Genomic DNA, 19785 nt, shown 5'->3' on the forward strand with positions numbered 1-19785 from the left:
TTTCTTTGTTCATTTTTATATGTCTGTTTATTCTTTACATGTTGTTACAAGGTTAAGGTCTGATCCTACAATGTTTTTGAGTGGCTCCTTTGAGATACTGAGAACCCTCTGCACCTTTTGACTCTATGGGAGATTTCAGGCACACCCAGTGAGAAAGTATTTTGTGAAAGGATTCATTATAGGTACAATCATGCAAATTTAATTTGTATATGTGAATAGATTGTTGTTAACTCGTCAAATAACATGATGAGGTCTGATACTGTCTGGTGTTGAGTTCCTTCAGTTACCACTGAAATTGAACTACTTGCAGTTAAATGTATTCTAGTAGATAAGTATGCAAGTTATAGTGGTATCTATGTATTTTTATGAAAGCACTGAATGCACTTCTATCTAATCTTCCTATGTAATCTAATTCACATAGGCAGTTAAGGCCTTATCAAAATCCAATTACAATCAATGGCAATTTTTCCATTAACGTCAATGGATTTTGTTTAGGAATTTATATGCTATTCTCAGCGCTGTGGTATCTCTGATTACATTGTGCATGCTTTTAAATGTATAAGTAGTATAACAATTTTTGTCCTTTTGGGCCACAAAAGTAGACTAACCAATATATCCTTTTATGTACCCAACTGCCCCTTCTGTGAAATAGCTAGAGGTTACAGTACTGAAGTCTGTTTAAAGTGTCCTTGATTTAACTGTGTCCTAACCCTAATTTCTCGTACACCAATTGTTCTTTTAAGGAAAAATCTTCACTGGTAGATAATCCTTTAATTTAAAATTACAAACAAAGAAGTATGAGCAGTTATTTGGTGTGCCTGCTTTAGATATCCTTTTCTGTACGGTGTTCCTTTGGTTTGGATTTATTGAATTCAGTTGTATTATGTTCTCTTTGTGCATCTTCCACTAAAGCATGCATGGAAACAACATGCAATATATTTGGAGTTTAGCTGATAAATGTTTCAATTGCATGTAATTACCGTGTGTCTCCTTCATTTCTGACCATAGTTTATCAACCACTGCTGGGTTCCATCTTGCAAAGAACTAGCAGGGGTAGCTGAACTTTCTTTACTCCCATTAAAGGCCATTCAGCAAGGTACTTAAGCATTTACGTAAACACATGAGTACATAAAAACAGCCATACTGGGTCAGACCAATTGCCCATCTAGCCCAGTATCCTGTCTCTGACAGTGTCTGGTGCCAGATGCTTCAGAGGGAACGAACAGAATGGAACAATTTCAAGTGATTCACCCCTGTCATCCAGTCCTAGCTTCTGGAATTTGGAGGTTTAGAAACCCTGAAGCATGTGGTTGCATTCCTGACCATCTTGGCTAATAGCCATTAATGGACCTGAACTCTATGAACTTATCTAATTCTTTTTTTAACTCAGTTATACTTTTGATCTTCACAACATCCTCATGTAATGAGTTCCACAGGTTGACTGTTCATTGTGTGAAGAAATATTTCCTTTCATTTGTTTTAAACCTGCTGCCTATTAATTTCATCAGGTGACCTCTGGTTCTTGTGTTTTGTGAAGGGGTATATAACACATCCCTATTTATCATTCATAGTTTTATAGACCTCTATCGTATCCCCTATTGGTCGTCTCTTTTCTAAACTGAACAGCCCCAGTCCTTTTAATCTCTTTTTATATAGAAGCTGTGGCATGCCCTGAATCATTTATGTTGCTCTTCTCTGCACATTTTCCAATTTTAATTCATCTTTTTTTTAGATGAGCCAACCAGAACTGCACACAATATTCAAGGTATGGGTGTATCATCAATTTATATAGCTGTATTCTTCTTTGAGTGCTATCCCTCTGCGTGCTCCAGTTCAGGTGACAGTGCATCTCGGCACCATTGATCGTAGGCTTTTTCATAACAGTGTTCGGCTGGGCCACGCGCGCACTCCAGCTGTCTTGCAGCACATGTCCATCCCGTTGAGCGCACGTGTGCGGCCCACCCCTGTCACAGCACATGTCCATCCCGTTGAGTGCATGTGTGCGGCCCACTCACCCTCAGTTCCTTCTTAGCCATCCTTGGCTGAAGACGGAGCTCTCCACAGTGTGATTGTCCTTTCTCCTTAGAGTTTAAAAAAATGGAAAGTAGTAGTTAAATAAGTTTTCTTTTATTGTAGTTTCATAGTTAGTTTGTTAAATATATTTTTCGATACTTAGATTTGTTAGTTCTCCTTAGTTCATAGTCCTCCTTCAGGGCACATACATTAACGCTAATGACTATGCTAGCTCCCCTGGCTTTAAGAGATGTGGCAGTGCATCAGGTGCCTCAGAGAGATGCACGTTCCTTCTAAATGCATTCATTGCAGCAACTTGAAGGCACGAACCCACCGGGACTGGGATCTCCATCTGAAGATGATCCTAATGAAGAAAAATACATCTCTCAGGATCAGACAAGGACGACCACAGGCCCTTCAGAAAATGCTCATCAGCAGAGTCTGAACTGTCAAGGAGCATGGCCTCATCCTCAGAAAAGAGAAAGAGAGCCTTGACCTCTCCGCAGCAGGAACCACAGAAAAAGAAATGGTCCCCTGTTCGGTCTCTATCCCCAGTGCAGATGACTCCGAGAATCAGCACATACAACTTTCCCAGCACCTCCGGCACCAACCATGATGCAGAGCTGAAAGCCAAAAAGAAGGAATCAAGACATAAAACACCACATGTCTCCTCCATGGCACCAATGCATACAGCACCGACAACTAAGCTGACACTGACCATGCCGCCACCCCCAATACCATCCACATTGTCACTATCAACATCTACCTCAGCACCAACATGCACAGTTGGTACTGCCAAGGACCCGGCACCGACCAATTTGAAACACAAGCCTATCAGTAGACATAGCAATACAGAGTACTGACACCATCAGTACTGCAACAATTCCTCATGCACGCTGACATAATCATACCGTTGGTACCACAATCACCCCTCCTTGGCACCGAGTGATCACCGGTTTTAGCGCAGCCAACCTCTCCAATGGCACTTACAGGTAAGAAGGAGTCTCCTTGCCACACCACTTGCCCATACCCCAAGGAAGGAGGCATGGGGCACACAGAAAACCAAAACACATCAAATGAAACCACCCTTCCCACAGTATGGACAACCATAAATGTGCCCCCCCCATGCCTTTCCGGTTTCAATGGGCTATGTAGCACTCATGGGCAAATATATGGCCTACTACATTTGCACCCTCCTCACCACCCAGGTCCCCACCAGGATCACCAGTTCCCACTACATCACTGGGACCAGAGGACACAACACAAGAACTCAAGGGGAAATAGGCAATGAAGACACATCACCCACACATAACTCATCTTCATCCTTGGACGAAGCCATTGTGCCACCTCCTCCAACCATGACAGATGATTTCAAACAATTCCAAGACTTGTTTAAAAGGGTAGCAGCCAATCAGGACATCCCCCTGGGTGAAGTCCAGGAAAAACAGCACAAACTACTGCAAATCCTACAGCCATCATCCACCTCTAAGATACCTCTTCCTATAAATGATACAATTCTTGAACCTGCAGAGACGGTATGGCAGACACATGCAAACGAGCAGACAGGAAGTACTATGTGCCAGTGAAGGGCATGGACTTCCTATATACACACCCACAACCTAATTCATTGATAATGGACGCTGCAACCCATAGGACAAAACAAAACCAACCAGTGCCACAGGACAAGGAGTACAAATGACTGGACTTACGGGACAGGAAGATATACACCACCTCTACTGTACAGTTCCGCATTGCAAACTATAGTGACTTTCTCGACAAATATGATCATGACATATTATAATCTCTTTGAATTTTCCTCAGACCTCTCTGAGGACAAAAGGGTGGAACTAAAGACGGTACTGGTAGATGGTCAGTTAGTCTCCAGGACAGCATTAAAAGCTACCCTGGACGTGGCCAATATCATGGCACGTACGACTGCGATGGCCATCACAATGCATAGAGCATCATGGCTCCAAGCATCAGGCATACCTAAAGAGATGCAATTAAAAGTGGAGGACTTACCATTTGATAAAGACTAACTTTTCTCCTGAAAAACGGATGAAGTCCTCCACACAATGAAAGATTCTTTTGCCACACTATGCACATTAAGTATTTACACTTCTCCCCACAAAAAGGGGCAGTGCCAGCCATATCAATGCTCACGAGATACCCAATTTAATCACCCTCAGTCCAAACCCTAAAAGGCAAACAGACAGAAAAATAGTCCACTACGCCAAAGACAGACGCAGCCACAACATGCAGAATCCCAACCTTCAGGCAACAAGCCGCAATTTTGAAGGTTTGGTTGAGGGTCTGAACATCCTCCCCAGGATTCCAGCACATACCACCATATTTGGCCATCATCTACAGCATTTCCAACAAGCCTGGGAGCACAGTACCCAACACCGTTGAGTCTTGGAAATAATAAAATTGGGCTATTCCATCCCCTTTTCTACTGGTCCCCATATCGTACCCTCCTCCCCGTCCCTCTTCAGGACCCTTCTCACAGGCAGCTTCTCTGACTGGAAGTAGAGTGCCTACTACAGTTAGGAGCTGTGGAACCTGTACCAATGGAATACAGGGGGAAGAGGTTTTATTCCCATTATTTTTTGACACAGAAGAAAAGCGAGGAATAGACTACCAAAAACTCAACAAATTCATTGCCTCTGAAAAGTTTAAGATGGTCAGTGTAGGCACGATAATCCCCACGCCGGAACAGGGGGACTGGGTTTTCAGCCCTCAACCAACAAGACAACACATTTCCACATCATGATTCATGCAGCCCACAGACGATTCCTCCGATTTACAGTCGGACATGAACATTTCCAATACCATGTACTCCAATTTGGCTTCTCCATGGCACCGAGGGTGTTCTCCAAGACCCTAGTGGTTCTCACAGCACATTTACGCAAACGTGGGATCATAATCTTCCCCTACCTCGACGACTGCCTCCTCAAAGAACGCACCTATGCAGAGACAAACATTCACCCAAATCACCTTCAGTCTTTTACAGAACCTGGGACTCCAAATAAACATAACATCCACACTAATACCAACTCAACAACTGGAGTTCATCAGGGCACGCTTCAACTCAGTACAAGGCAGAGCATTTCTTCCGAATGCCTGAGTTCTAACCATAAAATATCTGGTAGACACAGTCTCCTTCTTTTCCCAAATTAAAACAAGAACTTGTTTACAACTGTTAGGACACATGGCTGCCACCAGGTATGTGGTAAAGCACGCCAGACTACACATGTTAATTCCAAAACTAGTAAATGCCCTATCATGCCCATCTAAGACAGCTTTCAATTCCTAGGTGTGTGAGGCATATTTTTTGTATGATATCCGTACATAATGAAGTGGGGACAACAGCTTTCTGTCCTTGAAATATGATTCTATCCTGCACACTCAGCTCATCTTTAATTTGAAAATATGCTTCTGATTTTCCCAGTTCTGGACTTTTGTCTTCTGGCCACCCTGCTAGTATCACTCTTGTGACTTTCTGTAGTTGAATGTTCTTTTTTGTAGCCTCTTAGATTTCAATAGTGCAACATGTTAATGAATTCAGTGTCATGATCTTCTTCCCCCCCAGCTTGCTTATGCTGTGTATATATGGCCTGCTCAGGGTGTGAGCTAACACTTGTAGTCGTCCTGGACAATATCTGATTTGTTACTGGTAGCACTGGAGTTGTGTCAACATGCACTGCAATCTCCTTGGAGCTGTAGTGGGATGGTTGCTTATTGAGCACCCTCCTCATGGCCAGAGGTTGCTCTGCAGGCATCCAGGCTGTCAAGAGATTAAAAAAATTAATCATGATTAATCACACTGTTGTTAATAGAACACCATTTATTTAAAAATTTGGGGATATCTTCTACATTTCTAATATATTGATTTCAATTACAACACAGAATACAAAGTGTACAGTGCTCACTATATTTATTTTTTTATTACAAATATTTGCAAGGTAAAAAAACATAAGAAATAGTATTTTTCAGTTTTCCCATTAAAAGTACTATAGGGTAATATCTTTATCGTGAAAGTTGAACTTGCAAATGTAGCATTATGTACAAAAATACCTGCATTCAAAAATGAAACAGTGTATAACTTTAGTGCTTACAAGTCCACTCAGTCCTACTTCTTGTTCAGCCAATCACTCAGACTAACAAGTTTGTTTACATTTGCAGGAGATAATGCTGCTCACTTCTTGTTTACAATATCGCCTTAAAGTGAGAACAGGTGTTCTCATGGCACTGTCATTTCTGGCATCACAAGGTATTCACATGCCAGATGCTCTAGGGAGGTTGTAGAATCTCCGTCTCTGGAGATATTTAAGAGTAGATTAGATAAAAGTCTATCAGGAATGATTTAGACAGTATTTGGTCCTGCCATGAGGACAGGGGACTGGACTCGATGACCTCTCGAGGTCCCTTCCAGTCCTAGAGTCCATGAATCTATGAATGTTTAGCATATCTGGCACATAAATGCCTTGCAGTGCCAGCTACAAAAGTGCCATGCAAATGCCTATTCTCACTTTCAGGTGACATTGTAAATAAGAAGTGGGCAACATTATTTCCTGCAAATGTAAACAAACTTTTTTTATCTTAGGGATTGCATGAACAAGAAGTAGGACTGAGTGGACTTGTAGGCTCTAAAGTTTTACACTGTTTTGTTTTTGAGTGCAGTTATGTAACAAAAAAACACACTACATTTGTAAGTTGCACTTTCACAATAAAGAAATTGCACAATAGTACTTGTATGAGATTAATTGAAAAATACTATTTCTTTTGTCATTTTTACAGTGCAAATATTTGTAATAAAAATAATATAAAGTGAGCACTGTACACTTCTGCATTCTGTGTTCTAATTGGAGTCAGTATATTTGAAAATGTAGAAAAAATCCAAAATATTTAATACATTTCAATTGGTACTGGTACTGTTTAAAAGTGCAATTAAAACTGTGGTTAATCATGATTAAGTTTTTTTAATTGCAATTTAATTTTTTGAGTTAATCATGTGATTTAACTGCGATTAATCGACAACCCTAATGTCAAGCACTGTCTGCAGTTCAGCGGACACCCAGCAATTACATTCAATCAGGCACAAAGTAAAGTTGTGATGCTAAGAAGTGTGTGTTGTCTCCTTAGAATCTGAAAATCCATTGTTTTGAGATGGGGATTAATTCGAGGCTGTAATTCTTCATTACTCTGAAAATATATTGCATTGCAGTGGCATATATGAAGAAAACAGAGTTCAGAAGGAGAGAATTCAGTGGAAACCTCAGAGGGTTAATGTAGAGATTGAGTGTCATTGACAGCATTTGAAAGGGTCTTGTAAAGATGAAATATTTTAATTTGTTTCAGATGACACTATTTGACTCTCTTACTTCATAGAGGTGGTTAAAATCAATCTCAAAACCCCATTCAATGGAGCATATAATGTACTGGGTTTGCTTGTGTATGTTACTGCTGCCGTTACGATTTCTAGACCGACGAAAGGCAATTTTGTAGAATATGTGAGTTCTAATTATGGTATGTTCCACAGCAGATAAACAGTGGATGGCTTTAATACTGTGAAAAATGAGCACTTGTTACCTATTCTCTAAACATTTCTTTGGGAAAATTCTATATATGGTAGAAGAAATGTTCATTGTGTAGATCTATGTTTTCTTCCATTTATATTAGTGTGCACAACACCTATAACATACAGGGTTATAGTACTATGGAAAATGAGTTAGTTAACTGAAATATAGTTCCCAAACTAAACATATAAAATCTACTATCTATACTTCTCTGACTACAGTGGGCATTGGTCAGAATTGTCTGGGATTTTATGTACTCTGAACATGGGGAAAGAGAACTAGCATAAAAGAGAATCTGATTACAACCCTGCAGGTGGCTCCCCACAGGTAGACCCCTGAGATGCCACTTCAGTTGATCTCAGTAGGGCTCTATGAAGACCCAAACGTCCACCTTCGTGGTGTTACATGCAGGACTGGGGCCATTAGCATGTAAATCAGATGGGAGAGATGCACTGGAACACAGGACATGGGGATCTACCAAAATTTATATTTCATGACAATAGAAAATTGATAAGAGAAAATTGATGAGGAATTTAAAGAGGCAAGCCATTTTTAAATGCCGCCTTGATGATCAGACAAGAACAATGCATATGCAAATCAAAAGTCAATTAGCTTGACTCGTGAGGCTTGACTAAGGAAGTAGAGATCAAAATGGTCTGTAAAATCCTGGACTTGCAGAAAGGAAGTTGAGGGAACCTCTCATGGGTAATTTGGGGAAAATAGTCCTTTTATGGGGACAAAGATTTCTGTATTTCTTTGTTATTACTCTTGATCAAAAACTCCATTTTGGAAATGGCATTGTAACCTCATCTTGATATGGTAATGAAATCTAATACCTGAGATTTGATAAACAGCTCTGGTGAGGGATGTGGGGAAGGCTTCAATGGAAACAAAGAGGGAGGCTGTGCAGATCAGGGAATGGTCAGAGGGAACTGTTCTCTAGAGATACAAGCTTTGCTTTTCTCTTTTCTGTGACCACAAGGCTTTGTCTTCATGACAGATTTAACTTGGACTCAACTGTGGGTTTTCCCCTCACCATACTTCACTTTCACACATTTACACATCTTTATTAGTGCTACATGACATGGGAGCCGCTGCTCCTTGAGCTATAAAGCAGACCCCAAGTATCTTTTGTTGCATGTTGCTTCCCCAAGATAACCGCAGTGAAAACATGCAACCATGGGCAGTCACAGCAGTCGAGATATGACAGTCTTCCAATCCCTTTCCTTCATTCAGTTCCTTGACACCCATTCCTTTGTACTATCCTGCTGTCTATCTGTGTTCTGACCCCTGATCAGAAGTGGGCTTTCAATCTGTCCGAAATATCAGGACTGTCCAGAGGTGAAAGTAAGCTGGTACGGGCCGGCATGGAGGACCGGTAGGAAAAGGAGACTGACTGAGGGAGGGAGAGAGAAGCCTGCTCCCTGCATAAGAATAGTTTAAACTCAGCTGTTCCCTGATGGTTCAGCCCCAAGGGCTAGGTTTCTGGTATCCTTGTTAATTTCACTCACAGTAGCTGGGGGGAGGGGGCCGAGGGGAGGGTGTGTTTGACCATAGCAGGGGCAGTCCTTTTCTGCCCCTAGGATGAGGGGATCTCTCCAATACTAATATACACAAATACAAGCATTTGGCTGCACAGCTTAAATCCAAAGCTCATAAAAGCAAGTGGAAGAGGAAAACTCACTGTCACATTGGTTTCTCGTCTCCTCCCTCCCCCTCCTCCAGCCAGGCTGCAGACAAGGCTCTGCATTTCTCCCTCATCCCCCCCCCCCCCAGCAAGGGTTCTCCTCTAGGCTCTAGCTTGCAGTAGGGACACTGGCTGAGATGTCTGCTGCTCCTGCCTGCAAAAGAACAGTTTAAACTCAGCTGTTCACTGGGCAATTCAGTGCCCAGAGTTAGGAGCCATTTCTGGCATCCTTGTTAATTTCACTCCCAGTTGTTGTTGGGTGTGTGTGACCATGGCAGGGGCAGTTCTTTTCTGCCCCTGGGATGAGGGGATTTCCTAAACACAATCAAAATCAGGAACCATTACCAAGTTCAAATCTATCCCATTCCCTCCCCAGCAGAGGATCACAGTTGTGATGTCCAAATTGTTTGCAGATCCTCTTTTTGAAATGTTACTGTTTAAAAAAAAACACAAAAAACATGGAGAACATGGTGGAAAGATGTGTCATGATGATTAGGGTTTATTTTGGGCAAAGCAATTTTGCTAAAGCAACTAAAGATTCACAGGGAAAGCAAATAGCCCCCATAGACAAAACCACTAAGGGATTGGAGGGGAAAACTGAATATTCAGCGAAATTATTGTGCCTCCTTTGAAAGAAATAGTAGTTTTCATTCCAATCCACCCTCTTTATATATTTATTTAAACACCTGAAATGTCCTTAGGACAGTGGGTGCAATCTCAGATCTCTTATTGTTTTGTCCTGCGTGCAGAGGCTGAAATTGACAAAACTTTCTCTAAATATGTATATTTCATGAAGGCTATTCCAGTTGTCCGTCATTCACCCCTGACTTGCCCTCCTCCCCACCGCCAGCTCCCTTGCTGGCTGGCTGGCTATGGTTTTTGCCTTGGTTAGTTACTCCTTAGCAGACCCTGCCCAGCGGCACCTGCTGGCTCTCTGCAGGCAGCAGCCCACAGGTGCTGGTTGCTGGGGTTGCTGCTGGTAGGTGGCAAGCTGCAGCTGCATTGTTTGTGACACATTCATACACATACATACAGTCAGAGGTGAAAGTAAGCCGGTCCAGTCCGGTGCACCGGCAAGAGCCAGTATGCCGTGCTGGACCTCATCGACTTCCACGGCAGGGATTGAAAGGGCTCTGCTGAGCCCTTTAAATCCTGGCTGCTGCTGAGATTTAAAGGGCTCAGAGCTCCCCGCAGCTACGGGCAGCCCAGAGCCCTTTAAATCCTGGCTGTGGCTCCAGCAGCTGGGTTGGGGCGGGGATTTAAAGGGCTCAAAGCAGGCAGCCCAGAGCCCTTTGAATCTCGGCCATGGTTCTGGCGACTGGGCTGGGGGCCAGGATTTAAAGGGCTCCAAATTTCCCTCAGTGGCAGGAGCTCTGGGTCCTTTAAATCCCTGCCCCAGCCCCGCAAAGCTTGGGGTTCCCCCTGGCAGCCAGAGCCCCGGACCCTTTAATTTGCCCCTGAGCCTCTTGGGGCTCCCAGCCACCTCTGCAGCTGGGAGCCCCTGGTTGATTTAAAGGCTCTGGGTCTCCCAGCCACAGCTGGTTCCCCAGGGCCTTTAAATCTTTAGAGGCCATGCCTCTTCCGGGAGAGGCCACGCCCCCTCAGTCCTCTGGCAGTACCAGTAAGTTCTGTAAATTACTTTCACCCCTGGGACTGGCCCTATAAAATCAGGACATCTGGTCACCCTAGTCTCCGCTCAGCATCCTACTTGCAGTTAGCAGTGTACCTACATACAGTTTCTCCAGCTTCAGCCATCACAGGTCTTTGATAAAGCAGAACAGTGCCTACTAGTGAACTTCTTAAACTAGATTTCAAACACTCTATTCCAAATCTGTATTTCAAGTCCAACTTTTTGATAACTTTCAGACACTGCTTTAGTACCTACAGTTGAATTTTCAGTGAGAGCCATTAATATCTTGTCAGGCTATTCTAAGAGCTCGAAGTGGGTGAGGTGATATCTTTTATTGGATCAGCTTCTGTTGGCGAGAGAAACAAGCTTTTGAGCTTACACAGAGCTCTTCTTCAAACCTTCAGATTAGCTCAAAAGCTTGTCTCTCTCGCCAACAGAAATTGGTCTATTCAATGATAGTACTTCCCCCATCTTTTCTCTCTAATACCCTGGGACCACGGTGGCTACAACACTACTGTATATTCTAAATGTTTGCTCATTCAAGTATTTAAAATGAAGTAAAGATAGAAAAGTACTAGGCTTTTAAAAAATGTTTTTCGCTTTATGCTCTTCTTACCTGCCAGATCATTAAGAGGATAATTGTTAATTGTTTTCTTTTTCTTTTGACTAATTTTGTTCTATTTTATGTTAAGTTCAATTAATTTCACTTTCTCTTTGGATTGATATTTCCTAAATGCCCAAACCAAGGAATTTACTGACACGTTCTCTGCATGAAACTGCCTCCCACAGAGTGAGCAAACAAGTAGCCCCACAACAGCCTGTGAATGTGACCATAAAGTGATACCGTGAATTGTGGTGCTATGAATCTTGGGATACGCTCCCAGATAGCTGTATTGCTTGTCATGGCCAGATATAGTGCTATTGTGGATGTAGGGAGTGACAGCATACTGTGTATCATTGCATTTTTGCAAGTTAAGCTACCACAGGTTGACTGCCCTGTGATTGCTTACACCAGGGTTGCATGCAGTGAGGACAAGGATGTCAAGAATGGCTGTCTAGTTTAATTCATGAGAAATGTAAATGTACACATGTTATGCAAACTGTTTGTGTTGTTCTATTATTATATTCTCTCTATTATTAATAACTCTTGTTATTGAGAAAACTACTTTTATAAGATAACTTCACTCAGATGGCCCCAAAGAAATGACAACACCTTCACCTCCAAGGAGAGATGCTGAAGGGCAACGGATTCTGGAACCTAACCCTTCACTGATGGTCTCGGCAGAGGAGGCATTGACAGTGGTGTTCTTTCCCATGAAGATGTACTGCTAGTGGCTACAGCATGCAACTGTGGGTGAAATCCAAAGACCAAGGAGTTGATGGGAGTTCAGATGATAAACACAGGTTGTCCTTTTAGTGCTTCTGAGCTCTGTTCTGATGGCCACTGTATTCTAGACCATACTTCATTTTGGCACACGTTTCTGATTGTGATTCGGTGTCTTGTAGTATGCATAGTTACCAATGGACCATAATACAACATTCATGGTTTTCATTATCTTTCTCTATTTGGGAAATGGAGAGCTGTCATTCAGTTAACAGAAGCGTACTTGTTTGGGTGGCATTTGTATCCCACCTCAAGCGTTATTGACATATCCTGTTATATAGAGGAACATGATACACAAGCATTCTGTATGTGCCATATTAATTTCAGTTATAAATGCTGGTACTGAAATCTTGGCAAGTAGAACTAATGTTAGCATCTTGGCAAAGGATTAGACTAGATGACCGACCCTTGCAGTCCCTATGGTTCTATGATTCTGTGATTCTATTTGGCTGAATAGTCCAGGCATGCAGAACTGCCAAGGTTCACTCTCAGTATTCCTTACTACCCAGCACTGGAGGTGAGAAGGAGGGGACCACTACCAGCCATAGCAGGAGGAAGCAATGAGTAATCTTGGAGTTCGTAGAGCTAGATTTTGATTTTGGTCATCAAACTCCAATTTAGTTCTATATATTTACAGTGGCATGCACTGAAAACAGAAACTGATCCTTAGTGTTCATTATTTTCAGGCTGCAGTTATGAAGAAAACCATGTCAAAGCATGCCTCCATTCTTGGAAAAGGAGCATAAGAATGAGGCTGTGGTAGGAAAAGAGAGAAACCTGGGTGTTAATGTGGGTATAAAATATTAATAATAGAACCCCTTCCAGAAAAATCCATCATCTTTCAATTGTAATTAAAAATTCAGAGCTTCATAAATGCTAATAAATGTAAAATATACAGTAATGTAGGAAATTGTTTTTGGAGTACATTGTCAATGAGTAATCAGACAAAGAATTATACACTGGGCTACAATAATATGATTTTGTATCTTGAATAAAAACATTTGGGATGAGGTTCCTTAAACATAAAGCTCCAGCCTTGCCCACAGTACTGGAGAGGCTAAGAGCAGATAGTATAGAGCTGGCTATGACAGCTTTATGTCACCCAGTAGTAATCCCTGTATGTTAGGGCAGCTTTCCACTATGGGAGTGAATGCTGAGGATCTGACCCAAGGGTTTTATCCTGTATTTTTCATGCAGTTTTTATTTCCTTTAAATGCATGTGGCCACCTAGGTATGCTTGTGAATTAGGGGAACCAGAAAGGTGTTAGATTTTCAGATTTTCAAGCATCTGCTTAAATGGGAGTGTTAATTTTGTGTTAGTTTTCCCCATACCATAGTGTAATGATTAGTTTCACCCTTTTAATTTTCTTTTAACATAACTTTTTGTATTCAGTAAATGCAACTGGAGATGCTACATGACTTGACTTTTCTGGAAGCGGCCCTGCTGGAAATAAAGAAGTTAGACTAATTTGGCATCATGAGTATTTAAATGCATTGAGTTTTAAGCATAATCATAGTTATGTCATCAAGGGCAAATTTCATTGATGTCAATGGACTTTTCTTGGACTACATCATTGTAACTTGGCCCTCAGCCCTTTTGTTTAGTCTTAAAATCACTGTGGTCATGGCTCCCCTCGCTAAATCTCTGATATATTTGTATTACAAGCACTTACCTGGGAAAGGAATGAAAGCAAAACTGTCATTGATTTATAGTACCTTAATTATTTGCACAGCAGTTTGGCTTAAACCCAGGGGAAGAGTTCATAAGGGATATACACTCTCTTAATTTATTTGCAGGTATTTATTTTATTACTATGGGCAGCAAAGATAGTGAATTACGCAGGAAGCCAAATTAAGGTGGCACCGGCCACCTTAATTCTGTCATTTTTTCATGTTTGTGTGCTTGATTTCAAAACCTTAATATTCTTTTAATATAGTTTTGGTTTTGGATGTAATGTTTCAGTATGCTAGAATGGAGCATGCATAGTCGCATCCTATTCTGAAAGGGATTTGAAATGAAAATAAAACTTTCTTGTTCTCAGAATAACATTTAACTCTCTTTAAATTATTTGTATATTTAATTTAATAATTTCTGCACAAGACTTAAAAATATACAATGTATTCACCTAAATTTATAATCTGTCAATTATTATAGTACAGGGCTGCTCATTTGAATACAGTTAACAATATTGTGTATTATAATAGTAACAACAGGCTTACATAAATAAAGGATATGTTGAAGGCCCTCTGAAAACCTCACCCAAAAGTTTGTTTGCCTGCAAAGAAGTAGTTTAAAATATGGAAGAGTAATCTAAAAAAGGAGTAGAAGTTAGGCAATATAAAATGTTTCACATTAGTCTTCTCTCTGAACCTTTTTAATTGTATATTTAATCTAACCTTACCTTTCCAACAGAATAAATTTTACCAATCTCCATAGCACAGACAACAAAAATAAATTAGTTTGGTACCTGGCCAATTAGGTTTCTCCATGTGAATGTTTTCCTTTAACACCAGTTTGTTTCTTTCTGTTAAGTAATAGTTTTTTTATGTACAAAACTGTGTGCCAATATAAAGTAGACCAGAAAGAGTTTTAAACTATTTGAAACAGTGAACAAGAAATTTGAGACCATTTACAAAACCATTAATAAGCTGTTTAAAACGTTGTGTAAAAGCCTGTGTCTGCAACACAGTATTAAAAAGTATCCCCATGCACTTTTGCCTTAAAAAGCTAATAAGGGACATTATCATAGAAATGTACTTCTGGAAGGGACCTTAAGATGTCATCAAGTCCAGCCCTCTGCACTGAGGCAGAACCAAGTAAACTTAGATCATCCCTGATAAGTGTTTGTTCAACCTGTTCTTAAAAACTTCCAGTGATGGGGATCCCACAACTCGCCTTGGTAACCTATTCCAGAGTTTAACTACCCTGTAGTTAGAAAGTTTTTCCTAATATCTAACTCAAATCTCCCTTGCTGCAGATTAAACCCCTTACTTCTTTTCCTACCTCCTGTGGACATGGAAAAAAATAGAGCATCGTCCTCTTTATAACAGCTCATAACATATTTGATGACTATTAACAAAGTTCCCCCAAACTTGTTTTCTCAAGAATAAACATGCCCAATTTTTTACCTTTCCTCATAGGTTAGATTTTCTTAACCTTTTATCATTTTTGTTGCTCTCCTCTGGAATGTCTCCAATTTGTGCACATCTTTCCTAAAGTGTGGCACCCAGAACTGGACAGTGTTCCCGCTGAGACTTCATCAGTTCTAATTACATCCCATGTCTTACATATGACACTTCTGTTAATACATCCCAGACTTTTGTACTCCACTTAGCAATTTGTCCATTGATCCTTTATTTTGTAAGATTCCTTTTTGATTTTCATGTAATTAAAGAACTCCTGATTGAAGTGGTGCTGGAACTCCATGGCACCCCCTGGCTTGAAGTAGTAGTAACAAACACCAAATACATGGTTTCCAATCCATGATCAGCACCCTCGCTACAAAAATTGTTCCAGCACCCCTGCCTGATTGGCCTCTTACTATTCTTACTGTCTTTCCTTCATATCAGGATAGTTTGCATTTGTGCATTTCATATTGTCTCCTTGAAAAACTGACAGCTCTCCTGAACTCCTTTTACCCTTAGTTAGGCCCAAGGGAATAAAAACTACCAGTTCTCTGAGTTTTGTAAAGTCTGCTTTTTTGAAGTCCATTGTCCTTATTCTGCTGCTCTCATGCCCTCCTTTCCTTCTGATTATGAAATTGACTCTGAACTTCACTAGGCTAATAGAGGCATGTTTAGCTAAAGCAGGGCCGGGTGGATTCAGGGGGCCTGGTGTCTTCAGCAGCGGACCGCTGAAGACCCAGAGCGAAAGAAGATCCGGGGGCTCGGACCCTGCAAGAGTTTTCTGGGGCCCCCGGAGTGAGTGAAGGACCCCACTCTAGGGGCCCCAAAAAGCTCTCATGGGGGCCCTTGTGGGGCCTGGGGCAAATTGCCCCACTTGCCCACCCCTCTGGGTGGCCCTGAGCTAAAGTAAATACGGGTTTAATTAACATTGAATAGATAGCTGTGTTTAGTGTTCTAAATGTTGTGTCCAATGTATAAACACTGTACAGCAGTGGTCACCAACTCATAGACCGCGATCAACTGGTTGATCCTGGAGTTTCTGCTAGTCGATCATGATTTCCGTTTGCTAAAAGTCCGGCTGCGCAGCCGGGCTAAGGCAAGCTCCCTGCTTGCCCTGACCCCACGCCACCCTGGAAGCAGTCAGCACACCCCTTGGGGCAGAGAGCGGGATCTCTGCACACTGCTCCTGCCCGCAAGCACCACCCTCACAGCGCCCATTGGCCTGGAACGCACCCTAGCCCTGAGCCCCCTCCCAGAGCCAGCACCCCAAACCTCCTGCCCCAAACCTGAGCTCCCCAGAAACAGCACACCAAACCTGCCCCTGTCCCAGCCCTAAGCCCCTTTCCGGAGCCAGCACCCCATACCCTCTCCTGCACCCCAACAGTCTGCCCAAGCCCGGAGCCCCCTGCTGCATCCAAACTCCCTCCTAGAGCTTTCACCTCTCACCCCCTTGTGCACCCCAGCCACCTGCGCCAGGCTCAGCCCAGAGCCCCCTCCCACACTCTGAATCCCTTGGCCCCAGCTCAGAGTCCGCACCCCCTCCTGAACCCCGGCTCCCTGCCTCAGCCCGGTGAAAGTAAGTGAGGGTGGGGGAAAGCGAGTGATGGAGGGAGGGGGGAATGAAGGGAGCAGGGTGGGGCTTCAGGGAAGGGGCAGGGTAGATCCTGGGTTGCACTTAAATTCAGAAAGTGATCTTGTGTGTAAAAAGGTTGGAGACCACTGCTGTACAGCAATTACTGGTACATCCATTTGTAAGACTCTCCTCTCTCCACAACAGTTGGTACAGTTCAAAGGAACAATAATAGGTTAGGTCAGTGACTGCAGCATGATACTTTGATAACTATTTTGCTTCCATTTGCATAGTACAGTAGCTTTCACATTTTTTCTGATAGCTCCATAAAGAAGTATGTATAGAGGCTTATCTTGGGAGCAGAGTGGAAGTAACTTAAAAGGCTGTCTGTTTGTTCAAGGGAAAGGAGTGGAACACATTATTTAAAAAAAACAAACCTTCCATTTGTCCCTTCCTACTATAGTTAAAATGTGAGTGGACTAAAAGACTTGAAAATATTTCTCCTGCAGTCCAATAAAATATATTTTGTTTACTAGTTTTTTATAAAAATCTTAAATGACAATAGTTCTCGAGTCAATTCCCTGCACAGTTTAGCCATCAGTTATCCCTGCAAACCTTGCCTTTCAGCAGTGCCTTGTGGGAGGGAAGCCGGACTGCATACTCTCACAGGAGCAAATAGGTCCAGCAGTCTGTTGGTAAGAGGACATCTTTGTTCCCAGTGCTAGATATATATTTTTCCCACGACCATGCTGATCACTGCTTTAATCTTTCTCTGGAAATGAAGGGCCCTAGCAGAGTAATGGCAAACAAACTCCACCATGTTGACTCACTCAATATTGATGGGTTCTGAACTTCTACCTGACAGTCACAATACCTATATTTACAATCTGACATTATGTTGCCCTTTCACCTAGGATAATCTGTAGCAGATGGAGGTAAACTGTACATGAGAAAATAACTCTGCTATATTTTATCATCATCATTTTAATCTGTTTGGGTGAGAGAGTGCTTGTTATACAAATAAATAAAAGTGTGCAACCAGTACATAGCTCTCTGTCAGTGATACGTCTGTTACCTCTGTGCGACTCATATCTTTCCATCTGACAAAAATGTGTTCTTATGTAGACCTTTAAAGTGCCATTTGTTTACAGATGTTTCTTCTGAAACATTTATTTTAGAGTAGATTAAGCTCTGTCTGTCTGGTTTGTCTTATTTTTTATAGTGCCTGTCTTCACCATATCTAAGTGCTATGTTCTTCTGATTGTGTAAACTCCACAAGGCCATGTAGGTGCATTTGAGTGTGACTGGTGCTAGAAACAGGGCAGGTCCATACCTAGTTTGTGAGCTTGTATTATACAGATTCTTGGAGTTGAATGGGAAGGAAGGCATGTGAATGAGTTCCCCTTTCCAGCTGTGGATCCTGTTCCTCTTTTTCATACTTGCCTCTACTCTACTCACAAAAGTAGAGTACTCATGATGAACAATATAAGCATTATCCACACAGGAATGGGAGGAAGGATGTTATGGAGGCTCTTTCAATGATGAGTGTGTGGGTATGATCTTCAACTTGATGGCCATGTCATCAACACAGAGCTGCCATCCAGAAATGCCATTTCAATCCATGTTCACCATTCAGTCTTCCCTCTAGGGTGGCACTGCCATGCTGCACTTCACTTGCAGTGTCTGAAGTCATGGCAGTCAGGCTTTGCAGCATCCCAGGCCATTCCTGGGAAGTTGTGCTGCTGCTGCTTTACTAGGGAACTTCCCCACTCAGGATTTGAATTTGCTTCCATTTGTGGGGTAATCAGTTGTGCCATAGGGTTGCTTCTTGTGCCATGTCACAGATAGTTAGGGATAGCACTTGATCTATATTTGTAGTAATTTAAATTTAAAAAAATCCCAGCCAGCTGGGTGATTCAATTTGGAGGCTTAATTAATAGAATATATAAATTGAAAGCCGTAGAAGAAAATTATCATGGCTGAATCTAGTATACATGCATATATTTTCTCAAAGTGATTCATGGGAATGACAATAACCATCTGCAGTGCTCTAAATCACCTTAAATGATGAAGATAATTCATGCTTTTATGATTAAGTCTACAGTTTTAATTTCATATGCTTTTGAAGAGTATCCTACCTATCAGGAAGACGTAATCTTTCTCAAACCATTTGCTAATAAGATGTGATAGCTGTGTCATAAATATGTTATATAACACATACCTGACATATAGTCGCTGATCCAGAAAGACACTGGGATCAGTCAACAAAACAACAATCTTTTAGAGCAGACTGTATAGGTAAAGATTAATTTCCCAAGTAACCGGAATTAGTCTCTTTGCAATTGTGGAGTGATGTGTCAGAAGTTGTAATTTTGCTGTAGCAGTTTGAATGATTGCAGATATCATTTCCAATTTCTTAAGATAATACGTGCTTTGTGGCATTCTGATCATATCTCAGAAGTTCCACATGATATCCTGTGTAATGTGTGTTTTGGAAATACAAACTCAGACTTGGAAAGTTTTGAATCATTCATTCATTTGTTTTAAATGCAGGGAACTCAAGTATTATTTTGATGAAAACTCAAAATTGATTAATTGATCCATATCCTAGTTATAATGTGACCTGTTTATATGTATCCAGCATAGAATTTGTTTCTGTGTATATGAAATATGTCATGGACTACTTGATTATTAGTTTTTTCTTACTGTTAAACCTCCATGATGTTAGGAATTTGAATTTACAGCTGAAACATATGGCTTAGATAGGATACATTAATTTGCATCACTGAGAAAATA

The 19785-nt window shown here is 41.6% G+C and overlaps 1 protein-coding gene across 1 annotated transcript in view; it reads left to right on the forward strand.

Moving 5' to 3' along the window:
- The window catches only part of FREM2 (FRAS1 related extracellular matrix 2), a 223922-nt gene that overhangs the window by 98338 nt on the left and 105799 nt on the right, over nucleotides 1–19785 (forward strand). The window lies entirely within an intron of this gene.

Source organism: Gopherus evgoodei, chromosome 1 (assembly GCF_007399415.2).
Source record: "Gopherus evgoodei ecotype Sinaloan lineage chromosome 1, rGopEvg1_v1.p, whole genome shotgun sequence".
NCBI lineage: Eukaryota > Metazoa > Chordata > Testudines > Testudinidae > Gopherus > Gopherus evgoodei.